This window comes from Aythya ferina, assembly GCF_964211825.1.
Source record: "Aythya ferina genome assembly, chromosome: 21".
Lineage (NCBI taxonomy): Eukaryota > Metazoa > Chordata > Aves > Anseriformes > Anatidae > Aythya > Aythya ferina.
In genome coordinates, this window is record NC_140319.1 from 264,129 (window position 1) to 290,105 (window position 25,977).

The window sequence follows — 25,977 nt, forward strand, 5'->3', positions numbered from 1 at the left end:
ATTTAGCCCAGCTGACCTGGGAGCAGTATATGGATTTGCACGGGGGCTACAACCACCTGCCCAGATACTCTGCCCAGAGCTCTCACTCTCCAATAAGGGTGAAAATCAGCATAGTTGTCAGTGGGGTGCAAAGAGCACAAAAATATTTGGCAAAATGTATTTTTTCTTCCTTTAAATCAACTTACATGGAACTGCATAGGTCAGTGCTCCCGGCGCGTGGAGAAGGCTGTTACCCTGCTTCCTCAGGACAGCTACTGCAATGATAAAAGGTGGGAAAGCAACAGCCCAGCTTCCCCTCTGCACCTCTAGAGCAGTCCTGGAAAGGAAAAGGTGCAACCATCTTCTACAATCTGTTGTGCAATTGCAGGTCTGGTTTGCAAGAGCACTCAGAAAAGACTCTTGGGTCCCTGCGTAACCAGAGCTGCCACTGCCCCAAAGCAGTGGAAATGACACGTCCTGCATGGAAATGCTGCAGCTCAACCACGAGACCTCCACATATTGCCTCCAGACAGGGAGAAGACAAAGCAGTGGTACTCAGGGACGTGACAACACCTCCTTGTTATGTCAGTTATCAGAGATGTGACAGGCGTGTACCAGGAACTGCTTGTTGCTAGAGTGCCTGGCCAAGGTCTGGTGGCAAGTCAGGCAATCCTGTGGAGCTGGGCCGACTGCACAAAACCTAGGACCAATGACCATTGTGCAGTAGAATGCCAGGATTGTGAAATCAGCAACGGGGCTGACACTTGGACATACTTGTCCTTGGCAGACACTCAAGTACCTGAAAATAATGACTCAGGATATGATTCTTCTTAGGAAGCCTATTTTGCCTCAGCGGGAGCTGAGTTGCACCTGCTTTGAACTCCTCAGCACATTAAATTCTTCTTGAAAACAGGAAGTTCATTACCTGACTGGCTTATGGGCTTTTTACAGGAAAGAGAAGCCTCTGATGTTCTCATGTGCAGAACTGGGGAAGGAGAACACAAGCATCATGGCTTGCTTATTGGCGCATCACACACTGCTTGGAAGCCTGGGCAGGGAGGGGCAGCAGCCAGATGTGGTGCCCAGCTGGTTCCTGCAGATCGAACTCAGCATCCTGTTGTGAAAGATCCAGTTGCTCTTAGGTATTGCCCTCAGCTGCAAACTCAGATAAAATTTTTGAGGAAACTCAGTAGTGACTAGACAAGGAGCTTTAAAGTTCAGTCTGCAAACTACACCATTTAAAATATAGGCTGGCAGTTATAATGACACAGTGACCCTGGATGTTGTCATTTGGTTAGAAGACCTGTCCTATACCTGTTTAAAAATCCCATTTCTGTGTGGGAAAAACTAGCTCTGCAGAAAATAACTAACTAAATAACTAAATAAATAAAATATTGCATAATTTTCTTTTCTGGGACACATTCTGATCCAATTTTTGCATGTTATTTCAGAGCACTCAACACATTATTGTAGGTGTTGATGATTTAACTCCACTGGATTTTGTTTCTTCCATGTAGTTTTCTACCTTTCTATTACTGCATTACTGGCTCTATTACGGCATGCCCTCCAGAGTGCAGTGCAATCAACTGCATTGAACATGAACCTGCAATCCTGTATTCATTCTCTCCTCTGCTGGGAGCTGGAGCTAGGTGATTTCCCCTCTTTCACCATCTCTCTGCAGTGAGGAAATACCCAGGGAAGGGCCCTTTGTCTCCACAACGTTCAGTCTACTCCCAGTCCTCTGCACCAGCAATTTGTGACTTCCACCTCTTTAGTTTTCTGTGTGCTGTTTATTAGCAGGACCAATCTATTTTGGTTTTAGTGGACAATGTAATAATGCACGTACACATAGGTTCAGATGCAACTCCTTGGAGGAGAAGATGATTGCATGGCAGAGGTAGATGCAGGATGAAGAAATCAGTGATTAGGTCTGTGACCCAACAAAAGCTGGGAGAACACTTCTGGGAAAGATTAGGTAGCAGATATGTAGCCAGTCATCAGAGATGATGAAAAGAAAAATGTTTCCTGGGGACTTCAGGAACCCTGTAGAAATCAGTGCCACTGAAAAAATTACTGAGCTGTAAGCCTCATGAAAGGGTCTGCCAGCCCAGCCACGGGGAGTGCTGTTTACAGATTCTCAAACTGCCTGACCCACCACACACAACTTAAATGTTGTCCTTTCAAATACTTTCTCAGGCCAACCTACTTAGGTTCTTATCTGTAATCAGAAGAGGTTTGAACAGTTTCAGGTTTGAGTCTCACAATTTTTGAGCTTGCATCAGCTTTACAGCCATAGTCTGCAGCAAGCTGTCTGTGCACAGTAATAGTAAGTGCACAGCTCTGGGACTGCACTTTCCATTCTCTCTAATGGAGTGTTTTTGGGAGAGTTTCAGAAAAAAAAAAAAATAGAAATTAAAAAATCATAATTTTTGGAAAAAATCCCAGCCAAACTTGGCAGCAGAAAAGCAATATTTCATCAAAGTTGTATATTTTGAAAGAAATTCCCTTATTTCCAAGTAAAACAGTACTTTTCTGAATAATTGCATAGGATTACTTCTGAGCACATGAGATCAGAATGGCCCTGCATGGTAATAGGGATAAGACCAAGCACAATGCTGTCCCCATTCCCCTGTGCAGGTGAAGGTCTGATGTGCACCCACGCTCACAAGAGGCTCAGCTGCATGCTGATGTCTCAGAGCCAGGTTCTTTATTAATGTAAATGTATTAAAAAATGAAAACTAATCCCTTCTCACCACCAATTCTTCCATCTCCGTGTCAGCATCACTCTGGGGATACAGCACCTTGCACATGCCTTGACATCCTTCTGGGGCATTGCATCCATTTGGGTCATTGCAGTAGTTGTTTTTTCTTGCCTATTTCAGTAGGAAATGCAGACTTTCCTAATTCACTGCTTTTTAAAACCATGCTTATCAACATCTTTGTCTGTGCTTCTGAAAAATCTGGCATCCTGACAGATATGCTCAATGGCTCATTTTCAGATGTTACTGCCATGGACAGCTTCATGTTTTGCAACTCTGTAGCCTGAACTTCCAAGCAGGATTGTGCAATCCGTGTGTAAGACAGTGTCTGTCTGTCTGTCTCAAGTCAGAGCAACTTCCCAGGCAAAGGCAGCAAATGGCAGGCTCCTTCAGGATAAGAGTGAATCACCCACCTTGCTTGCACCAGTCAAACTTGTGATGCCTTCACTTTGCAAGGATGCTGATTTACTGAAATGCTTTATATTTGGGGATGAGAGGGTGATTGCTTCTAACCAGCTGTTTTTCTAAAGCAGTGTCGTGTTCTTAAAGAGTGAGGTCCTACAAGCAGAAACCCACAAAGTGGCCACTTCAGAAACTCTTTCCAGAGACACTCCTTGGCTGCAGACAGGTTTGTTTTGTGGCTGTGTTAAAATCTCCTTAGAGGGCAACTACTACCCAGTTCTTCTACCAGCAAACACTGCAGCTATATGTGGGCTTCTCCTGGCCAGCAACGTGATTTTTCCCACCTGCCCAGCAGTTGCAGCCAGGCCAGCAGTGCTTTTCAGAGTAGCAGTATGTTCATCCAGTGGAAAAGGGCCCATGAATTAAGTGATGCAGTAGTGATGCAGGAAAAACAGCATTAGGGGAGCAGATCATGTTTCTGACTTTGCCTCATATGCTGGTGGGAGCTAACCCTTTGCTGGCCATTGTGACTAGATTTGTCCCAAAATGAAATGTTTCTGGCATCTCCAATGCAGAATCTTTAATATGTGGACACAATGGTGGGTAAATTGCCTCATTTCATAATTTGCAGAAAATACTGTGTGTGGAGCTGTACAGACCTGGCTGGTCCTGTGCATTCAGGGCAGGGGCTCGCTGCAGGTGCAATCCATGCTGAGGGGCTGTTCTGTGTGGGATTGGCATGCAGTGGCGATATTCAGCCATGCCTTGACTGTTCTTAGAGCAAGCTCTAGAAATCTTCCCATTATCTCCTCTGCCTGAAGGAGCTGTGAGAGCTGGGCACTGTGCCTAGCCAGAGAAGGATCTGCTGGCTCCTGGAAAGAGCAAGCACAGCTCAGCCACAGGCAGCCATAGGTGAGCAGAGATGTCCCCTCTGCTTCCCTCTGCCTGCTGTTGTCCACTGCGCTCCCAGCCTGGCGCAGAAGCTGTGTGAAATGTCCCTTTCGGAGCCTTCCTAAGACTTCCCCACTGTGATACAGGATGTCTTGTTTCTTTGCAGCTTGCATATCTGAATAGGTCTCCTCTCCTTGCCTCCCTCGGGTTGCTGTATGATGTGCAAAGATCCTGGCTCCCTGCTGGAGAAGTACTTCTGGAGAGGGAAGGAAGAGATTTCAGAGCTGAAAATGAAAATTGCAGCCAGGGTCAGGACAGAGGCACAAAATATGATCAAAGCATATACCCTTGGAAAGAGCAATGAAGCTGGGACATATTCCCTTGCAGCCAAAACCCTCTGACCTTTTCCCTCTTCCTAAGCGAGACTTGTGGCCTGTACCTCCTGGGAGAAGACCACCCTTCTTCATGAGACAGTAACCATCCATCATGTTTCCCTGTCACCCTGCAGCCCTTTCCCTCAATTCTCTGAGTTAAGGGGGGTCACAGCTTCCTCCTCCTCCAGGGCTGGCATCCTCTTATATTGTCTCCTCTCTCACCTCCCGGTGATGCCATGTAGGAACCTTGTCTCATGTTTACCTCGGATCTGAATAACCTCCCCTGACCCATGAGCAACTGACTGCTGGGAGTTTGACTCCTTGCTATGCCATGTACAGAGGGAATGGAGGGGTACAGAGAATTCAAGGCCTGTGTGCAGATAAGTGCGTGTAGAGGTACATCACTTTCTTGCCTGCAAAGAGCTTATGAGAGCCAGCCAGTCCAAGCTGCCCCTGCACCCCAGATGGGTTTCCTGGGGAAGCCTGGAAGAAGGGGAACTACTTTCTCTCGCACCCTGGCACAGCCAACCCCAGTAACTTCAGCTGACCTGGTGCAGGATCTGGAGGGCAGAAAGCCACCCATGAGGCTCGGTCCAAGTGGCAAGAATTTAGTCACTCCTTTTGGCCACTCAGGTGTGTATTATCAAACCTAAAAATCTGTCTGTCAGCATGGACAGGCCAATCCATTTCAAAAAAATAAAAATCAGTATTGCAATAGCATAAGATGGCATGGACACCACTAGAAAAACTGGTATATAATTATCTAAAGGAGAAATATCACAGCAAACTTAGTCACAGATAACAGGCAATACACATTACAGTGTCTGTAAGTAATAATGCAAAACGGTAAATAATTCTGCTAAAGCAAATTAACGCAGTACACACTATCGATGCATACTATACATCTATACTATGTATACTATATGTATATATGTATATATATGTATATATACATATACATTTATATATATACACATATGTATACTATACATAATATACATATACAGTACAACTACCTGTGCATCCAGGATACACGCACCAAGCATGTGAGCAGGGCAGTGTTTCTCCATTTCTGGATGCTGTAGGCGAAACAGTATCCATTCGACCCCATCTAACCACATGTGAAAGCACCATGTGAGGCAGTAGAAAATAATCATAGAACTGTAGAATATCCCAAGTTGTAAGTGACCCCAAGGATCATCAAGTCCAATTCCTGGGTCCCAAAAGGACCACCCAAAAAATCAGACCATGTGTCTGAGAGCATTGTCTGAACACTTCTTGAACTCCAGCAGGCTCGGTGCCGTGACCACTACCCTGGGGAGCCTGTTCCAGTGCCCTACCACCTCTCGGTGAAGAACTCTTCCCTCATATCCAGCCTGAACCTTCCCTGTCACAGCTCCATGCCATTCCCTCAGGTCCTGTCACTGTCCCCAGAGAGCAGAGCTCAGCGTCTGCCCCTCCGCTCATGAGGGAGCTGCAGGCTGGCATGAGGCCTCCCCTCAGCCTGCTCTGCTCTGGGCTGAACAAACCAAAGGAACCCAGCTGCTCCTCATGTCTTGCCCTCCAGACCCTTCACCATCTTTGCAGCCCTCCTTGGATGTTCTCTAACAGTTTTATATCTTTCTTATGTAGCGGTGCCCAAAGCTGCACACAGTACTCGAGGTGAGGCCGCACCAGCACAGAGCAGAGCAGGGTGATCCCTTCCCTCGACCACCTAGTAGTGTCGTGCTTGATGCACCCACCTGGCCACCGAGGCACACTGCTGGTTCATGTTCAGCTTGCTGTCAAACAAAACCCACAGATCCCTTTATGCAGGGCTGATCTCCAGCATCTCATCCTGCAGTCCATACATATAGCCAGGGTTGCCCCTTCTCAGGTGCAGAATATGGCATTTGTTCTTGTTAAACTTCATATTTCTGGTGATTGCCTGGCTCTCCAACCTGTCTAGATCTCTCTGCAAGATTCCCTTGAGGGAGTCAACAGTTCCACCAATCTGGGTGTTTTAATAATGTTACAAAACTCACAGCACTTTGTTTTGGTGCCATTCCAGCAGGACATTCAGATAATACGAAAAACTGCAGAAACAAATCTGAGTCTTGGCTCTCCACATCCTGGGATGTGCCCAACAAAATCCAAGAGATGGGCTGGCTTTACAGTACCTGCAGCTCAGTGGGATCAGAAGCAGGGGTTATCTGCTGCCTTTCACTACTCTGCTCCAACTGCCTTCCCAAAAATAATCCCCAATTCTTAGAGGATAAAGACCTCCAAGTTCCCTTAGTCTTCTTTTTGTTTTCTCTTCTTTTTTTTTTTCTTCTAACTTCACCTTCTTTTCAGAGATTTCAGGATTGTCATTTTTTTGTTGTTGTTTGATTGATTTTTGTTTTGATTTTTCTTTTCCTTTTTTTTTTTTTTTTTTTTTTTTAATCTGGAAGTGGTGAAACAAAGAAAGCAAACACCAGACAGCACTTCCAGTCTCTTTGAAACAACAACCTGGGTGCATATTGCAATTCAACCCCCTCAAACCCTGCTCTTCCCACCCGGGTATCCCACACAAAACACTCACCTGAGGTTTCCTACCTTGGTCTGTGTCTTTCAGGGCTCAGCTGCCCAGCCTTCAGCCATCATGGGAATGCCTGGTGGTTGGCATTGCATCCCACTGATCACGGGATGAAGCTCTTCTCATGCAGACCTTACACCTTGAACTGATGCACCACGCAAAAGTCAATGGGATGTGTGAGCTCAAGACATGGATTCAGGCACCTGTGTGTCCTGTCCATGAAATGGGGGGCTTGCCTAAGGTTGGGCAGCATGCTGTACTGGCACATAGGTGGTAGGGAATACCAAGACAGGACAGCACTGGAGCTAACACTGGTCTAGTCTCTGCACTGTCTGCCAGTCCCTGAGGAGGTTGCTTGAAGTTGGAGACAGCTTTCCGCACTTGGAACAGGTGCTAGAGCTTTCTCTTTAGATCAAGAAGTGCTGCGTTTCTTCAGAGCACCTCTGCAGGACATAGATTCCCACTTAGCGGTCAGAAGAGTTGCTTGACCATCCAGGCAAGGGTCTGATATCCTTGATTTTACTTCTCTCTGACAAGGAAGTAAGAATTGTTCCACAGGGAGCTTTGTAAGCTGTAAGAAAGGCCTTTCATAAGAGTTTGCTCTGGTGCCAGCAGCTTAGGAAAGCAGTCTTCTGGCTCTAACCAGTAGGCTCCCATGCACAAGCTGGCTAGTGTCACCGTTGCTCAGTGGTGGGATTATACTGAGTTTTTGTGGCCTTTGCCCAAACTGACCTCAGGTGAGACAGTCTTTGGGCAGCTGCTCGCATTGAGGTGCTGGCTCACCTGATCAAATCAGATGGGGACACCCCAAACACAAACCAGCCTTTAGCTGAATCCAATCTTCATGAACACCAAACCACAAAAGATTCTCAGAGGCAAAGAATACCTGAGTGCTCTGCACCCAAATAGATAGTTGGGAGGTAGCTATATTTTTGAAAACCTGCTGTGTTTAATTATTTTTGGCTAATTCAGGCCACAGAGGTTAAATGTATCTACACCCCAGCAATTTAAGTGCTGTACTTCCCATGCAGATGAAACAGAACAGAAAGATATTTTCAATCAGAAACTTTATAAGAAAAATGCTTTATGTGTAACCTAAGACTAAAGAGCCTATCCAGCAAGGTTCAGAGCTAGTAACATGTCTGGAGTGGAAATATAACAGTGGGGCACATTCCAAATAAGTCATTCACAATAAGACAAGAGGCTGTCACACAGTGGGCATCCAAACTGGCATGCAGCAGAGGTGACCCACTGCTGCTCGTGCTGACAGGGTTAGTTACAGAGATCTGCAAGGGGGAACAGACATGGGCAGAGAGTGGCAGAAGCTGGAATATCTTCTTAAGTTAGTATGCAGTGCACCCAGGGAACCAGGAATTCATCTGGATCCTTCAGAGCAAATTTGGCAGCTCAAGGGAATGTGTTTTTACATGGGAATAAAGCTGCATTCCAAGTCCTTGATCTATTTGTGAGATACCTGACATCTGCTTACAAGATACCTGGTTAGAGTACAAAGTGTTTCCTTATGTTGCTCAAGATGCATGATCATCAATGGTGTGCGATCTTCAGTGGTGTGTGATCTTCAATGGGAGATGGTCAGTAGAAAAGCAATGCTGCTGGAGATGATTTTTGGCTGAAGCTGGTTTTCAGACACCTCCTATTAAACAGTCCTGGAAACAAACAGAAAAAAAAAGATTTGGGGTAATTGCGGTGAGTATTCCTGCACAAAGCCATAGAGGCACTGTATCTCCATGCAGAGCAGATCTGGAGAACAGAGCCATTTAAAGCGCAGTGCAAAAACCTCCTTTTTTGTCACTGTGCTATCATGGACAAGTGCAGAACATTTCTGGGACCAGAAAGTGCAGTTTTTTAGGATACCTGTGAGGCATGCAACACCAGGTTAGAAGTGTCAGGGGACAGCCAAACAAGCCACAAATGACTGCTTGTTGCAGTGGCTAGGTCTGGACTCCCCACAGAACTGACATTCTGCCTGCAAGAATGGGATGAAGGGAGAAGCAAATAAGTCCTTTTTTCTCTGTTTGGGTAGTTTCCTTTTGACAAATAATGGTTGTGGGTCAGGAGGGTCTGGTTTTACAGCCCCCATGTACCAGCCAGACATGCCAATAACTCTGCTCTGACAGATTACTGAAACCATTGCTCATTCTGCAAGGAAAAACAGAGGCTCATTGCAGTGAGGTATGTTACTCAGTCTCAGCATACAGAAGAGCTCCCTGTGTTAACTTTGCACACACTGCCTTGGTATGCATATCAGTGTCCTCTTTTACAAGCATATGCTTCCCTTCACACATGTACGTCAGCCACATGTCCCTTGTGGCTGTCATCAGGAAGAGCCTTGCCACTCGTTCAGCAGCCCACGGCCAGCAATCCCCGAGACCCTGCAGGAGCCAGAAAACCTTGAGAGGTGGCAGGCAAGAAGTGTCTAGCTTTGAACCAGTGATGGGTCAGGAGGGCTGTGACAGGAGGTGAGTGAAGAGGAACCGCTCACTCGAGTGGTATTGAAGCATCTCCCAGTAGCACCACGATCCTCTCTGGTGCAGCACAAGAGCCAAAGCAGAGCTCCTCACTCAAAGGTGATCTCTGGAGTCTGGCATGAGGAACTGGTAAAGGATAAATGGAAAAAAAACAATCAGCTGGGATGTTGTGGAGCCTCATCTGTGAGAGAAATGCTAAGTGAGAGGCACAGACTGCTCTCCTCCAGCTCAGCTGGAACCAGCCTGCCCCAGCCCAGCGGGGCTATGTCCCCAGCTGACAAGGAAGGTGGGGTGTCTCAGATCATTTCCTGCCACGCAATAGGATCTGGGAGCTCCTCATGCCAGCAGCAAGCTCTTTTGAACACCAGATGCAAGGCTAGGAGAGATAGATCCGTGCCAAAAGATGGAGGTGAGCCCCACTAAATGTCCTGGTGCCATGCTCCACAGAAAACCTCCAGCTGAGAGAGGGGGCCTGGGATGTTCAGCATCCACAGGACACTGCTGGTCCCTCTGCCCAAGAAGAAGACACCGGAGACACTGCTGGTGACTTTCTTGCTTCTCCAGAGACTGAAGCCTCATATGCACTTGGTCACCAGCTCTGAAGCTGATTGAAAAAGAAAAGGGGCTGCTCTGGGAACAGGGAGATGACGAGCTCCTGGGTGCTGGCAGCTTGCTGCGCAGGAGCTGGGAGAAGCAGAGCCAGCTTAGTGGCTGCAGCTGGTGGAGACGGACCCGTCCTCTGCTGCTGCTCAGGAATGTGGCTCCAAGTGTAGCAGCAGGTGCTGGAAGGAGGGTTACACCACTCTCGCCCTCCAAGAAAAATATCAACCCCGCTCACCGAGGGGAAGGAGCAGGAGTGGCCTCCGCACAGCCAGATTTATGGGTCCCAGCAGGCCGGAAAAAATCCAGTGAACATTTCAGCAAATCCAGCCTCTGTCAGAAGTTACAGAGTGATAGGTGTAAGCCCCCGCCAGACCCACAGCTGCCACCCCTCCCTGTGCCGGCTCCGAGCAGCCGGTGAAGTCACCGTCACACCTCGGGGCTGTGGGAATTGTGGCCCGGGTTGCAGCAGGTTGCAGTGGGGTGCAGCACGGGCACCTCTGCAACGGGAAAAGCTTGGGTAGCACGTGGGGGGGGAGGGGTGCAAGGTGTCCTCGGCATCTGGAAGTGCACAGAGGGGGTAGGTTCCGTAATGAGCAGATGGGGCGCCTTTTAGGGGGCATGACCTCAGCCATGAGGTGCATAGGGCTTACTTACAGAAAATGATGGAGATGGGTCCAGGCTGATCCCAGTATCCCCTTCTAGGTCCCATCTAATCCCATCTCAGCTGGGCCACACTCTCTGGTGGGGTCTGCCAGACTGCCAGGGGTCACTGCCTCTTTGCACCCATGTACTGCCCACCAGGGGTGCTCATGAGGAACATCATGCAGAACCCCTTGGCTTGCATAGAGAGTCTGCTCCTTCAGGCAGGAGAGTGCTCCCCCTTCCAAAGGAACACTGGGAGCTCACATGGGCAAATGGTCACTGAGTGTTGAACAAATGAGCAAGAGGAAGGAAAAAATAGTAGAAATTCCCTTTAAAGTCACTAACATATCCATTTGTACTGCCCAGTGCTAGGCCTCTGCCTCCACTACCCCACTTGTCATTTCACGCAGACTGCAGACTCTCTGGGACAAGGACATGCTCCTTGAGTTTGGGAACGATCTGCCAAGCTGAGGGTGCTACCAGTTGTCAGGGGCTGGGAGGGACCCTCACACCCCATTGGGACCCTCACACCCCATCCATTCCCAGCCCCATTCATGCCCCACCGCAACACCCCTGGAGCAAACCCTGCCCTCTGCCATCTCCATGCCTATTTTGCACCAAAAAAAAAAAAAAAAAAAAAAACAGCCCTTATCCCAAGGTAATAATACTTTTGTCCCAGCATCTTATGGGGGAATGACGGATGGGAGACAAGCCTCTGCCCTTACATAGACCCAAAACTGGCGTCTGCTGTGTGCCCTTCCCACACGTCCCACAGCAGAGGAGGTGTCTGCAACCCCCCAGATCCTCAGCTAGGATCTGCCTTTAGGCAGCCTCCAAAAAGAGGATGAGAGGAGGGAGCCTCCTGGCAGATCTTCTCTGTCTGAGACAGATAACAGCCCAGTTGCCTCCCCCATCTCCCCAGAAACCTGAGCGCCTGTCTGGAGACACAGCTCAGTGGAGAGGAGCGCTCAGTGCACAAAGCGAGGGGAAGATAAATCAGCCAACCCTGCACCCATGTCTGCCATGGTGGAGATTTATAGGGTGGGTGGGGAGCCCAGGGCAGTCGTTTGTTGTTCAGGGCTTGCTGGGAGAGGGACAATGTGACACAGAAGGTGCCACGGGTCATCTGGTGCAGGGTTTAGGGGGTCTTGATGGGGAGAACTTAGCCCCACATCCCAGTACCCAGGGCAGCATGGCACTGGGGCAAGGCTTCATGTGCTGAAATGCCTGGAGGCTAAAGACACAGAAGAAGGAGCAGGCACAGGAGGTGAAGCCCTTTTGATCAGTGCCTTCACGTCCTGGATCAGTTTGCTTTGTCTTGCTCATTCTGCTGAGACACCAAGGTTTTGCACATTGTTCACACAGCTCAGTTCCCCTTCCCAGAGGACACAGTTTGAAGGTCTGTTATGATCCTTTGGCTAGAGGTCAGAGGATCCCTCCATCATCCCTGAAGCTGGGAAAGCCAATATGCAGGGGCCATGCAACTTTGGGGGGACGGGAAGCAAGCACAGAAGTACAAGAGAACAGTTTTTAGGATCATGCCTCACCTGCTGAGCTCTGTTATAAGTGTGAATAAGACGGAGAACTTCACAGGAGTTTCTCTGCATCCCTGTGCCTTTCACTCAGGGCCAATCCTGCTGTGCAACTCCCCAGGCTGGTACCCAGCCCCACTCCCTCACACAGACCTGCCACAGCCAACATTCAGTTCTGCTGCATCCACTCCTTCCACACTCATACCTGGCGCCCTGTGGGACCCCATATTCACCTGTATGCATCCCTGGTCCCTGCAGCAGCTGTGGCAGCAGAGCTTGGAGGAACCACATCCATGGAGGTATGCTGCGCCAACCAGCAGTCCAGGGTGAGACTCAGGACACCAGTTCAGGCTTTTTTTGCAAGTTTCTTTAGTGCCCTTTACCTTAGCTCCAAAGCAGACTGTGCTCAGCCAGGTCAGCTCCTTTGGAAAGGTCTCATGTTTCACTTTCCAAGTGCATCTGTCCATTTTAGCCAAGTTTCCTAGTGAAACAGGGGTCATGGGATAGCACTCTGTGCATCTGTGTATGTCTCTCAGTCCTCTGAAAACCTGCCCGGCTTCATCTCTAAGCATCCAGTACAGTTCTGAGCGATATGATGTTCCTTGGAGAATTTTGGAAGGAGGGTGGAGGGGGTAATACTTCACAGAGGCCTGTAGGCTACATGGCAAAATTCAGACCTTATTAACTATCACATAATCCCCACAGAGGCTGCTCTCTAGGCACAAACAACCAGGAAATCCAGCTCCAACATCTCTGCTTTTCCCAAATGGCTTCTTTTTCACACAGACTCATCAAGAGTCTGTGTGAAGACTCCTCAGACAGCTCCTGGAGCTCCTGCACATGGGAGAGGCAGAGATTTGAGATCCATGAGGATTTGAGATGCTTGTGAGGAACAGCTCCTGGGAAGCATGGCACAGTGTGGAGCTGTGCAAGATCTGCTCCTGGCTTCTCTCATCAGAGCCAGGAGTCAGCCCCAGCCATAGGTTTTGGAGCCAGTTCTGCCTTGACTCTCCACCCTGGCCATCTCTTTACATGCATCCACCTCTTTGACTCCACCAGCCTGCCCATCTCCCTCTTTTGCTGCCTTGGGAAGAAGCACCAGATCAGGAGGTCTGAATAATCTTCTTCACCCCACAGCCTGAAATTCTTCCTCTGCCCTGAAGCTCTCTCGCACCTACCTCTGAGCATCCCCTGCATTCCCATGTCAACATCAGACACAGGCAGACCCTGGAATTAACAGAGGTCAACAGGGTGGATTAGCATGACCATATTTCAGCCACCACCCTAACACCCAGGTGTAGTGGGTTTACGTGGCAAGGTTTTGGTAGCAGGGGGCCATAGGGGTGGTTTCTGTGAGAAGGATCTAGAAGCTGCCCCATGCTTGGTACTGACCAGAGCCGAGCCAATAAGCGATGTTGTTTTGTGCCTCTGTGAGAGCATATTTAAGACAGGAGAAAAAATGCTGCGCCACACAGCAGCTGGGAGAGTGAGAGGAGTGAGGAACGGCCTTGCAGGCGCCAAGGTCAGTGAAGAAGGAGGGGGAGAGGTGCTCCAGGAGCCAGAGCAGAAGTCCCCTGCAGCCTGTGGTGAGAACCGTGGTGAAGCAGGATGTCCCCCTGCAGCCCATGGAGTACCACGGTGGAGCAGGGTTCCACGCTGCAGCCCGTGGAGGAGACCACGGTGAAGCAGGTGGGCCTGCACCGACGGAGGCTGCTGCCAGTGGAAGACCCCTGCCAGAGCAGATTCCAGGCCGGACCTGTAGCCCATGGAGAGGAGACCACACAGGAGCAGGTGAACCAGCAGGAGCTGCTGCCCGTTGGGGACCCAGGTTGGAGCAGTTTTCTCCTGAGGAATGGACCCTGTGGTATGGACCCATATCTGGAGCAGTTCTGGAAGAGCTGCTGCCTGTGGGAAGCCCACGCCGGATCAGTTCATCAAGGACTGCATCCCGTGGGTGGGACCACAGCACAGGGGACGAGAGTGACCGAGAAGGAGCGGCAGAGAAGAAGCGCTGTAGACTGACCATAACCCCCATTCCCCCGTTCCCCTGCGCCGCTCGGAGGGAGGAGGTGGAAGAGAGTGGATGGGGGGGAGGTAGGTGCTTTTGGTTTCTTTCCTTTGTTTCTCACTTCTCTAGCTTGTTAGTAATATGCAATAAATCTTACTATCTCCCTATGCCGAGTCTGTTTTGCCCGTTACAATAATTACTGCGTGATCTTCTTGTTCTTATCTCAACCTTTGAGCCCTTTTCATCGTATTTTCTCCCCATTCCTCTTTGAGGAGGGGGAGTGAGAGAGCTGTTGTGGTGGAGCTCAGCTGCCCACTTGAGCGGAACCGCCACACCAGGTGATTCAGCCTCAGGAGAGCCACCTGCATTCTTCTCCAGTGTGCTGCCCAGAGAGTGCGGAGCTGTGATAATGCCAGGCAGAAATGCAGACAAGAGTCACTCCGTCCCAAGGAAGAGGACAATTGCTGGGTTGGGTGTTGTGGAGAAGATCAGTGCTTGTCTAGAAAAGAAGACTGCTGTCTGAGGGCATATGTGCTGTATGCAACAGGCTCAGGCTTGAGCTAAATGAGGATGGGCAGGACGCAGGGGAGCTGCAGCATTGTTGCACCCAGCCCAGCAGGATGCTCTGTGCCAACAGGCTGTGCTCCATGCAGGCTGGGGGTAGCACATAGACACGTGTCATAGACTGCACAAAGGGATGTGAACATTGTACACAGCCTGAACATGTGCCTACAAGCTGTATGTGTGCTATGAATACATATATATCCTCTTGCATATATAACATGCCCTAATCCACATGCTTTCTTCAGCTATTTTTTTTCCTGTTAAAGAGTGCAATTGTCAAGAAAATTCATTTTTACAAACACAAGCTGAACATAAACAGTATTTTTCTCTATAAATAAATAAATAAATAAATAAATGTTTTGGAGCAGCTAAGCAAGGGGGAAGAGTAGTAAAGCGGACAGGAGATTGTGTCTGTCACAAAGTGTCCCTATAGCTATGTTCCTTGAGACTAGGAGTCCTCAGGGCCAGGTATGAGCCTGTGGCAGGCTGGGTTGGCCCAGGGCAGGCTGCCCTGTCCCACTGCCTTTGTGCTAAGGGGAACAAGGAACCCTCATTCTGCCTGTGCTGCAGAGAGCCCAAGAGTCATTTTTTAGTGGGACATAGAGGTGAGGCAATGACAGGAGTAGTATGGGGACATGTATGTGTCAGGGGACTGACAGGATAAGATCTTTCAAGATCTAAGCATCATTTAAATGACTGTAGAAGCCAGATAAAACAGCAAGTCCTTGTTCATTTAAAATAATAAAAAAATCTCATTTAAAAGCTTGCTACCTTGTATTAAAAAGGGGTCTTGAATCCTTTGAATTCTCCCTCTGGGCAATCTGTAATCCCTCAGCTAAGTCCTCAGCCCTTTAATTAAGACCTCAGTCATTTAAATTGTTAATGAAGAGACATTTGGGGACTGTCATTCTCATTCTTGATTTCATCTTGTGCTCATTAGAGTCTCCTGATTAAAATTCATCATCTCGGAAGATATTTATAACTCTCTCTAGTCCTCATTAATTCATAGCCACCTGCTTGGAAAGATATGGGGGACCTTATAGGCATTAGGCTGGTATGGAAGCTGGGATAATGCTGTGCTGGCTGATGGTGACAATGGTGGCCTCGGTGACAATGGCAGCCTCACACAGTACATGAAGAGATGTGAGGTTGCAAGGGATGCCACATAGGTAGAAGACAAGTTCAGTCAGACTGTTCCTAGTAGGGTGACAGGAAGGTGGCCAAGCTGCCACCAGCCAGATGTGCCAAAGAGGAGAGAGACCCAGTCCCACATCAGCATCCTGGAGGACAGGCAGACTTGGAGATGTTGAGCCATAGAAAGAAAACACCCCACACCTCTCTCTGTGTCTCCCTGGTACACGTGGATCCTGTCTGTCCCCAAAGCCCAGCTAGGACATGGCCACTGAGCTTCCCAGGTTCTGGGTCCTATACTAGACCTGCCCGTCACTGAACTCCTTTCCTGAACATCATGAAAACTCATCCAGCCTCATGGACATGACCCCTGGATGGCACATGGCATCCTTTTCCCAGCAACTCCTCTCCCCCTCCCCAGCCTACGAGGGAGGGAACCCCAAAGCTCCCACTTTTTTTTTTTTTTTCCAACCCTTGCCTCAGTTTGCCCTACTCTGGGTTTTACCTCTTCCTCTCCCACCATGTCCTCCTTTGCACCACCATATCTCCCAAAGCCAAGCAGAAAGATCTGCCTCCCCACTTCTCCTACCTCCTTTGCTAACACTTGCATGTTGTCCTTATCTTTTACTCTTCCCCACCCATGCTACGTCCCACCATTCCGTTTTTTCCTGTTCCTCACTGTCCCTCCAGTCTTGACATTTACCATGACTCTGCTGACCAGAGGGTTTCTCCCCTGTGCTCAGCCTATGTCTGGGAGAACCCTGGGTCCTTGGATCTGAGGACAAAGCCTGGGGATCAGAAATATCACAAGAGCATTCTCCTGAGTCGTTTCTCCTCTTGACCCAAAAGGAATCTTTTCCTTTGGGATACCCAATGTTTTTGCTTAGCCTCATATTCTTCTGCTTCAAGCCAGTCTTCAAATAAAAATACCCTGAGAAAATAGGAAAAGAGTTTTGTTTCAAGGCTGTCTAGTGAAATACTCCAGCACTTCTGATATTAGACATTTTACCTTGGAAATATCTCACAGGACCATGCTGACACTTTCACACACATCCAAATGACTGAAACCTGAACTCACAGCTCCTTCTAGTCCGGCTGAAATGCCGTTTTGGAGTTCCAGCTGGCTACTCCCACCACAGCCCAGGTTTTGCTGCCCTGCAGCCCAGCTGAGGGCAGGGACAAGTCATCCTGGGCTCCTTCCACCATGTGTGTCACCACCAGCACTGTCTGCAGGAGCAGAATGTGGCTAACTGCCCTGCTGATCATGTGCAAGGCAGAGGAGAGCATGCAGCTGAGACACAATAGGGTGGTGGCTGAGCTGAGCTGGCTTTGCAGCAATCTCGAAGCAGGAAAATGTCTATGGGTTGCTGTGGACAACAGAGACAGTGAATAAGAAGGATGATAAATGCACTTTGAAGCTCTTTGCCTCTAGACAGACAGATTTAAAAGTGACCTGTGAGGGACCTTCCCCTTTTGGTCCCAAATAATAGAAGCTTTGAATGGTTTTTAACATGGGGTTTATTCTCCTTCTGCTTTTTTGTTCCTATTAGAAATTCAGGTCCTTATGCAGGCTCCTGAATGAGCAAGTGAAATGAGGATGCAACAAGGAGTGAAGAGTGAACACAAGGGAATGAAAAATTATTTTTAAACACTTTCCAAAGTGCACGGTTTTTATACTGCTAGGGTGGGAGAGGACACTTTTGAATGCAGTTTGCTTTGTGCATGACAGATTTATTTAACTCCAATGATTGTCACACCTCAGACAAAGAAAGCCTTTGTTAAAGTTACAGCTCTCCATGGCAAGTAAACTCTATGCCCTTGCAGGAGTAAGGCCACTTTGCATGGAAGAATGAACTGCTTATTGAGGTGAAATGAGTCCAGAGCCCGCTGCCCACCAGGAAGCAGGATCTGGGGTGGTCCGTTTTACACTAACTTCAAGCCTCAGCTCTGTCCCTAATAGCCAGGAGGGCATGAAAACTGCATGTGTCCAGCCCAAGAAGCAGGGGGTCTCCTAAGCAATGGAAAGAGCTGTGATCTGGGCCAGAAATGCCCAGTTGACATCAGCTTTCCTTTAACTTCCCAAAAGGGCACATTTCTGATTGAGTCTGCCCAGGCAGCATTTCAGCAAACATCACGTGTGATACCAAAAGACATCTTTTTGCTATCATGAGTTCTTTTGATGTAACAGGTGACCTCCCATCTACCTGGGCTGACCAGTGCTACCCAGGCTACCCCAGAGCTGGTGCTCTCTGCCTAGTGCTGGGTCCCTGGGCTTTCTCTAAGGCAGGCAGTACCCTTAGAAGGCTGTTTTGGAAACAGGAATGTAGCCTGGGATTCAGGATCACTGAGCAGAATTGTCTGTCTCTGCACCTACAGGTTTTTTTCTGTATCTCCCAAATCCACGAAAGGCATCCATTTCCTAGGATCCTCTTGGTATAAATCCCATGAAGTCCCTCAGCCTTTCCAGGACCAAGTTGTGATTGTTTGATGTGTAACAGGCAAGGACTGATGGTTTGGAAAAGAGCTGTGCAGGCCAACACACTCCACTGTCTTCTCCAGGCAAGGAGTAGGGGAAGGAGCCATCTTCTGCTAATGGGAACATTACTGTGACAAATCTCACCCAGCCTTAGCAGAGGACATAAATCTCACTTAGGTCAAAAACTGAACACCAACCCTTTCAGTTTTTGACACACACGCACACACACGCACACACACATACACACACACACAAAAAAAAAAAAAAAAAGCCAGATAAGTAAGCCAATACTGACTGCTGGTGGGAAAGGAACACAGCAAGGCTCTACATGCACACTTCTCTCCCTAGCAGCATATAGCCCAGTCAAGCCCCCATTATTCTTCTTGACCAGTTCCTACCGAGCTGTACAGACAGTGGCAGGGGAAAGGGCTGTCAGGCGGCCGTAGGGCTTCTCTGATTCAGCCAGGTAGCCAAGGCCTCAGACTCTTGGATTGGTTGCATGGCATCAAGGCATGCATGGCATCATGGCATGCATGGCATCATGGCGTGTACAGCATCACGGCGTGCATGGCATCACAGCATTCATGGCATCATGGAGTGCATGGCAGGAAGCACGCTGAGCTGGCAGTGTGACCCAGCCATAGCCCATGCTGATGATGTCCCTCAGCTCTTCCCACATGGAGTGATGGGCCATGAACAAGCCCCAGCCACCCACCTTTGGCTTTCTCATCCAAGCAACTGCCTTGGACCCTGTGTCTGGACTCTGGAGGTGTACATGTGCGATGTGGCACGGGTATGGCCCTGTGCAGCCCAGGCGTCGTGGCTGGGACCCTGCAACACCCACTCAGCATGGGAGCAGACACCGCAAGCCGCTGCCTCCCTCTTGTGGGCAAATTCAGGGAAGGACGGCGAGCACCCAGAGAGCCCTGGCAAGACCAGCATCCACAACAACACCCCCAGCACCTGGCCACACCAAACAGGGAGCCCCCACCAGGCATGCTGTGCTCTCCAGCATCTAGAAAACAAACGTGTAGGGCCCCAAAAGGCTCATGCACAGCCCCTCTTGGTGGTCTCCTATACCTGAACAGTGTCCCCCCCCAGTGGTCTCATACATTCAGGTCGTGCTCTCTGTGGGTGCTGATACTGGGTCTGAGATGAATGAGGGGAGCAAAGGATACACAACAGTGTGTGGACTGCAGTTCTTTGGGCTATCTATAGCAGGCCTCTTGGCCCTTTGGTTGGAGAAGGCTGGGCTCCACCACAGGCAGAGAAGGATGGTTGGGGCTAATTGGGGGACAGAGGAAGAAACCAGGCTGTCCTTTGCAATAACTGACCCACATACTTGGGAGTGATGCAACGGTGAAGGTCAGAGCAGCAGCTGGACCTGCTGGACCACTGGGATCTGAGGTTCCCTTGTTGGAAACCCAGGTTGCTGCAAGCCTGGGAGCCTCCAAGGCTTTGAAAGGTTATCTGGGTCCCCACTGAAGACAACAACATGGGAATGAAAGGAAAAAGGGAAATCCAGGGAGTGGAAGGCCAAATGACCAATTAAAATCTCTGTGGGCACGCTGGGTGGCAGGACATCCCCAGCTGCCCCTAGAGATGCTGAACATACCCAAGGGGATGTTTTACAAGGGCTGACAATGAAAAGTAAAAAGCTGAACAGAAATAGCCAGGGGAACTGAGCAAGAATATGCAAACTCAGCTATGAGCTGCAAGGAAATGATAAAGGCCAGGGAAAAACAGTGAGAAATAACACTGCCAAGAGGGCTATTGGGAATAAGAAGGAATTTTGCAAATTGCAGCAAAGGGAAAGCAAATATAGTGTGAGTCAGCCCATTAATAAATGAGAGAGGAACACAAATTAATGAGAATTCAGAAGCAGCTGAGGTACTGACCTGCTTTCAAATTTTTTGTTGCATTCCCAACACATCAGGGTTTTCTGAAGCATTAACCCTTTCCTCTGTACCCTGCAGTACTGGGCATGACATTGGCCAGTTCAGAAAGGCTGGGATTTCCAAAGGAGCCTGTGGCACTACTATGGCCTCATTCCAAGTCCTTTGTGTATTTCTGCAAAGTTTCATTACAGCTGAACTGCAAGTGTCCATGAACATCTATCACAGCCGCCATGTGTTGCTCCCCATGGGGCACCCGTTGCCTGCAAACACCCATTCACATGTGGTTGTGCTTGTGTTAGAGTCTGGTAAAGGTCTTCTCTTGCACATGCTCCAGACCTCTTATTCATTTTCCCTATCTGGTTATTTTGTATGTTGATCCTATTTGCCTTGAAACATTTTTCAGCTCTTCTTTTACAAGAAGACTTCCTGAGGTCTTTTCATACCTGAACTGTCCTTTGATCCTATGAACATATAAGTCTATGGACTTGCAACCCTATAGCAATTGGCCTAACAGCTGAGATGGCTTCTTTCTACAGATTTGACTTGCCTTTACCCTAGAGCATGGAAACACCAGCAATGATGGCACTCCAGTGCACTCACAGTGTATTCACTCAAGGTCAAGGGTCTGTGTGCAGCCATGCAGCCAAATTGCCAAGAGTGTCAGATTGAGCTCGTCTGGGCTGTGAGCTTGTATCCTGTATTTTTAACCCAACCTCCTCTTGACCTTGATGTCTGCAGCTACAAGTGGAGCCTTAGAGCCAAAAGCCTCTCAATCAGTGATGGGGATCCAGTAAGATGCTCCTAATTGTTTACAAACAACTATCATAACACCCACCATCAGTTCAGAGCCAGTTATCACCCCTGCCCTGGTGGCAGGCCAAGACACAGGGCACAAGGAGCAGGCTATGAATGCAGATCCCCAGAGAACCCAGAGGACCTGCTTGGTCCCATTTGGTTCCTTTCTGTTTTGCAAAGCACCAGGGAATCAGTCCATCTAGCCCGTCTCCCTGGGCATTTCACGTTTTACCCAAATTAAATTTTTCCCGCCCTCCCCAAGCACGCATTTGGCCCTTGCTCCTGTAGAGCCCTTTAGGAAGATGCCCCAGAGGTAGCTTTTTAAGACAGATTCAGAAACAGAGTTAAGCTACAGAGCAGGTTATAGCTTTTCCTTTACTCACATCACCTCCCATCCAAACCATAGTCAAGCTGCTCACAGGGCACCGTTAAACTCCAAAATAGCATGAAATTGGCTTAAGCCACTTGCAATCTTGTTTAAATATTACATTTGTTAATTTGGTTTATAGGCCTTCTGCTTTCAGGGTGTTTAAGTTGCTTTCAAAACAGTCTGTCAACATTTTTCCTCTGCAACTAGGAGGATTTCTAGGATTTCACAAGACTCCAGCATCTCAGGTTATTAGGAAAACAACATATTGGTGGCACCTTAGCATACACTAGCACCCATGTGGGCTCATGCAGGGGTTTGTGAGTTCCCAGCAGTATTACAGCACCTATAGGATTGCCAGTCACACATGTGAAACAGTTCAACAGTCTTTAAAACATCAGGCTCCAAAAATCATGAGACTCTCTTAAAAATCATGATTCTTTAATAGATTTATTATTATTATTATTGTTTGTCTCCAGCAACTATGACTTTAAGGAAAATGTTAATTATAGAGACACTTGCAATAATATCACCCAAGTTGGCAACGTTATGCCTGGTAGAGCTAGGACTGCAGCCATGGATTCATTCTTGGGTTTTAACACTTTTCAGAACCTTCAGAAAATTTCACCTTTTGAATAAAAATGTCCCATTTTTTTAATATTTCTAGCTACTGTTGCTGATATGTCTCCACAATATTAATGCAAAACAAACAAACAAAAAAAAAAAAACTTATTTTCTCATATTTCCCTCATTTTATTGTTAAAAACAAGTAGTGTGATGCAGTTGCCCAACCCAGCTCCACATCCACCAAGCCACCTATGGTGGACACAAGCCCTTGGCCCAAGGATATCTCAGAAAAAGGATATCTCATGGAAAAATATCTCAAGGATATCTCATGGGAAGAGATGCAAGGGAAGGGCACCTTCTGCTCTTATATTCTCTGAAACAGCACTGGTACGATCAGGGCAGGTGGAGAAAACAATGTAAAACTGCAGCTGAACAGCAAGCCCTGCACCTAAATACCTAGGCCTGGAAGTGAGATCTGACCCTGGCTCTTCTGTTCAAGGCCTGCCACAGGTGGGTCTCAGAGCAAGGCCTGTTATTAAGGCCTATTATGAGACACTGTTTTCAGTTACTTACATTTTTGCCAGACTTTAACTGTTGGGCTATCTCCCTTCTCAGCCAGCTACAGTGCTGACTGCCTTTGTAGTCACCGGAGAGAAATAGGAGATTCAGTGAATAATAATAATAATCAATAAATAAATACAATCACATCATCCTGAGACAAGCATTGCAGGTAAGACAAAGTTTCTTGGCATTCACTCTGTAAGGTGCCTGCATGATGGGCTCTCCCATAGCTGCCTGGTGCCGATAGAAGACTTAATGAACCCTCCCTAAGTTGCTCTTTAGGGCTGCACTGTCTGAAGGGTAAATCTAAGCCAGAAAGTTTGGGCCAAGGGGAAAGAGTTTTTGGCATTTCCTTAAAAATTTTGTCTGTGTGCATGTGTGTGCCTATATGGCAAAGCTGTCACAAGTTTGTCTATGTTGTAAGCATTATGAAGATTTCAGTTGACACACACACATACATAAAGCAGACCCAAGGAGCTGGTTTTCTGCTCCTGCCTGTTCTACATTTTGTGGTGATGCAATGTCAATGAATGAATGGCATCCTATTGCATTATCAACCACAGGCATTATACATTTGAGGGTAATAGACATCAGACTCAAGACAAACCCTCTCTAGATTTTTGCAAGACTTTTTTGCTTGCTCCACATAGTCCAGCAAAGGAGAAGTAGGTGGGAAAAAAAGCTGATAGAAATGGACCAGAAGAAGAAAGCAATATGAGGTGAGATTTTAAAATAAAATTGTTGACATAGCATAGGAAAAAAAAAAAATCCTCTCAGCACAAAAAGCAGGTTAAGTAGGATTGGAGAGGGAGGCACAAAAAAATGAGGTGTCCAGCAGCACGGCCTGCAAATGTTCCTGGCAGATGATCATAGAATCATTAAGGCTGGAAAAGAGATCATTTGGTCCAACCACCCCCTTACCCACAATATTGCCCATTTAAACCATGTCCCTAAGCACCACATCCAACCTTTCCTTAAGCATCCCCAGGGATGGTGACTCCACCACCTCCCTGGGCAACCTGTCCCAATGCCTGACCACTCTTTCTGAGAAGAAATGCCTCCTCATTTCCAACCTGAACCTCACCTGGCACAACTTGAGGCCATTCCCTCTAGTCCTATCACTAGTCATCTGCAAGAAGAGGCCGACCCCCAGCTCCCCACACCTTCCCTTCAGGCAATTGCAGAGAACAATAAGGTCCCCCCTGAGCCTCCTCTTCTCCAGACCAAAGAACCCCAGCTCCCTCAGCCGCTCCTCACAGGACTTGTGCTCCAGGCCCTTCACCAGCTCCGCAGCCCTTCTCTGGACACGTTTCAGGGCCTCGATGTCCTTCTGGTAGTGAGGGGTGCAAAGCTGAACACAGCACTCGAGGTGCGGCCTCACCAGAGCAGAGTACAGGGGGACAATCACACCCCTGGCCCTGCTGGCTGCACTGTTCCTGATACAACCAGGCGAGCATCGACCAACACCCCCAGGTCCTTTTCCTCTGCACAGCTTTCCAGCCACTCTGCCCCAGGCCTGTAACACTGCATGGGGTTCTTGTGGCCAAAGTGCAGGACCCAGCACTTGACCATGTTGAGCCTCATCCCATCGGCCTAAGCCCATGGCAGTAACTAGAATGAGGGTCAGCTGATATTATGGTTGCCAGGTGCCTGGTGGCTGTGCCTGGGCTTGACAGAGGACTGTACTCCTCAAGAAATCTTAGTCCAGCTATATCAGACCTTAATTCTCCCTCTGTGCCAGATGAAAATGTTGGTGTGTGGCACATTTTCCTCTTCATCCCATCACCTGGTGAGGGAGGAAGGAGAAATGGTAGAAGGGAAGAGAAGAGAGACAGATGATAAACTACACAGCCAATTCCAGCTGTGAAATTTGCAAGAGACAGGACCTGCCCTCCGTGGGCACTGAGAACCAGCACTCAGTTACAGTAAGACCCACAGTTTCATCACAGGTGAAAAGCCACACAATCAAAGGAAATTCCTGATTTGAACCAACCACAGGGCACAGACTCTTACACTTGAGCTAGATGTCTGTAAGCATGGTTGTGCTGAAAGAAAGGAACTTGGCATATTGCTAGATGGAGTCCAAAACTATCCCAAGCCCTCCAGCTGCCTGAGCATCTCTGACCTTTCTCCAGATTTGCATGCTGGCACTGAGATCTGCCAGGTGGAGAACAAGGGAAATGATTGCCAGGACCAGGCGAAATGACTTGGGAAATTGTTTGAATACACAACTGTACCTATTTGTACTTCTCCCAACCATCAGATGCAGAAAAGAGAAGATTAACAAGAGGGACAGGAGACCCCTACTCCCAGCACACCAGCAGTGAAAGGAAAGGAGACACATCCACCACCAATGAGAAGACCCAGAAGAAATGGATCTGGTCAGTTTAAGCCCTTGCTTTTAGCAAAAACATCACAGTTTCATCGAGGCCAACTTGCTCAGGTACAAACTTCACCCTAACTTAAAAGTAATGCAGATCTCTCAAATAAACATACCTCTCAGATAGTGCTGGCTGCAGAGAGACGTGGGGATAGGTGCCAGCATCATTGACCTGCCGGTGGCCTGTTCTGGTGGTTGGACAGAAATGGAAAAGGGGTGGCAAGTCTTCTCCTGGTGAGAGGTGCTGAGGGCTGGGTGCATGGGGTCGGGCAGGTACCAGCAGACGGCTCTGCACCGCGGCCCGGCGCGGCTAGATGGCACTGTGTACACTTCCAGGAGTTAGACGTCCAAACTCATCTTCCATGCCTGAAATCTTGATACCCTGAGCAGTTTTTAGACCCCGTCGAACCTCTCCTCCGAGAAGCAGCTTATCTGTGGGCTGTTGGGAGTTTTGTGATGGCCAGGACGCAGGTGACCTTCCTGGGGAGGAAAACGCTGGTAGAATTTTCTGTTTCAGGACATCTTGGCAAAAGTTAGTATGCATTAGAAATGAGAAAATACAATTTCCACCCACCCACAAGCAGCAGAGGCAGGACCTGGGGAGTCAGACTAAGACTGGGCTCATACCATTATACCTGTGTTCATGTCCTTTTTATCTACACAACCCCACACAGTGTGGGAGATGGGGACCTGAATTTGGGCTGCCAAACACTGAGAAACCCATCTCATCTAGTCTAGTAGCAAAGCCAGACACACACATGCTTTGTCTGGAGGAGAGCCTACACAGATCCCACTGAAATAATGACCATGATCTTCTGCAGCCCTGGTAGGAAGTTTTCTCACCCAAGCAAAGAGCAGAGAAGAAAAAAAAAAAAAAAAAAAAAAAGGAAAGAGCATTAGATATGACCAGAGGAGTAGATGGGCAGGCAGCAGATGGGACCATGCAGGTTTGCCACTTTGGTGACTTGAGATTTGTTTTGCCAACCTGAGATAAGAAGGATT

At 48.3% G+C, this 25,977-nt stretch overlaps 1 long non-coding RNA gene across 1 annotated transcript; it reads right to left on the bottom strand.

Moving 5' to 3' along the window:
* Positions 1-7,195: 7,195 nt before the first annotated feature.
* Positions 7,196-25,448, bottom strand: LOC311422363. The gene is made up of 3 exons (XR_014685299.1): positions 25,092-25,448; positions 8,459-8,629; positions 7,196-7,533 (listed from the first exon to the last, which is right to left on the bottom strand). It is a non-coding gene; the product is annotated as an uncharacterized lncRNA (long non-coding RNA).
* Between the last annotated feature and the right edge of the window lie 529 nt (positions 25,449-25,977).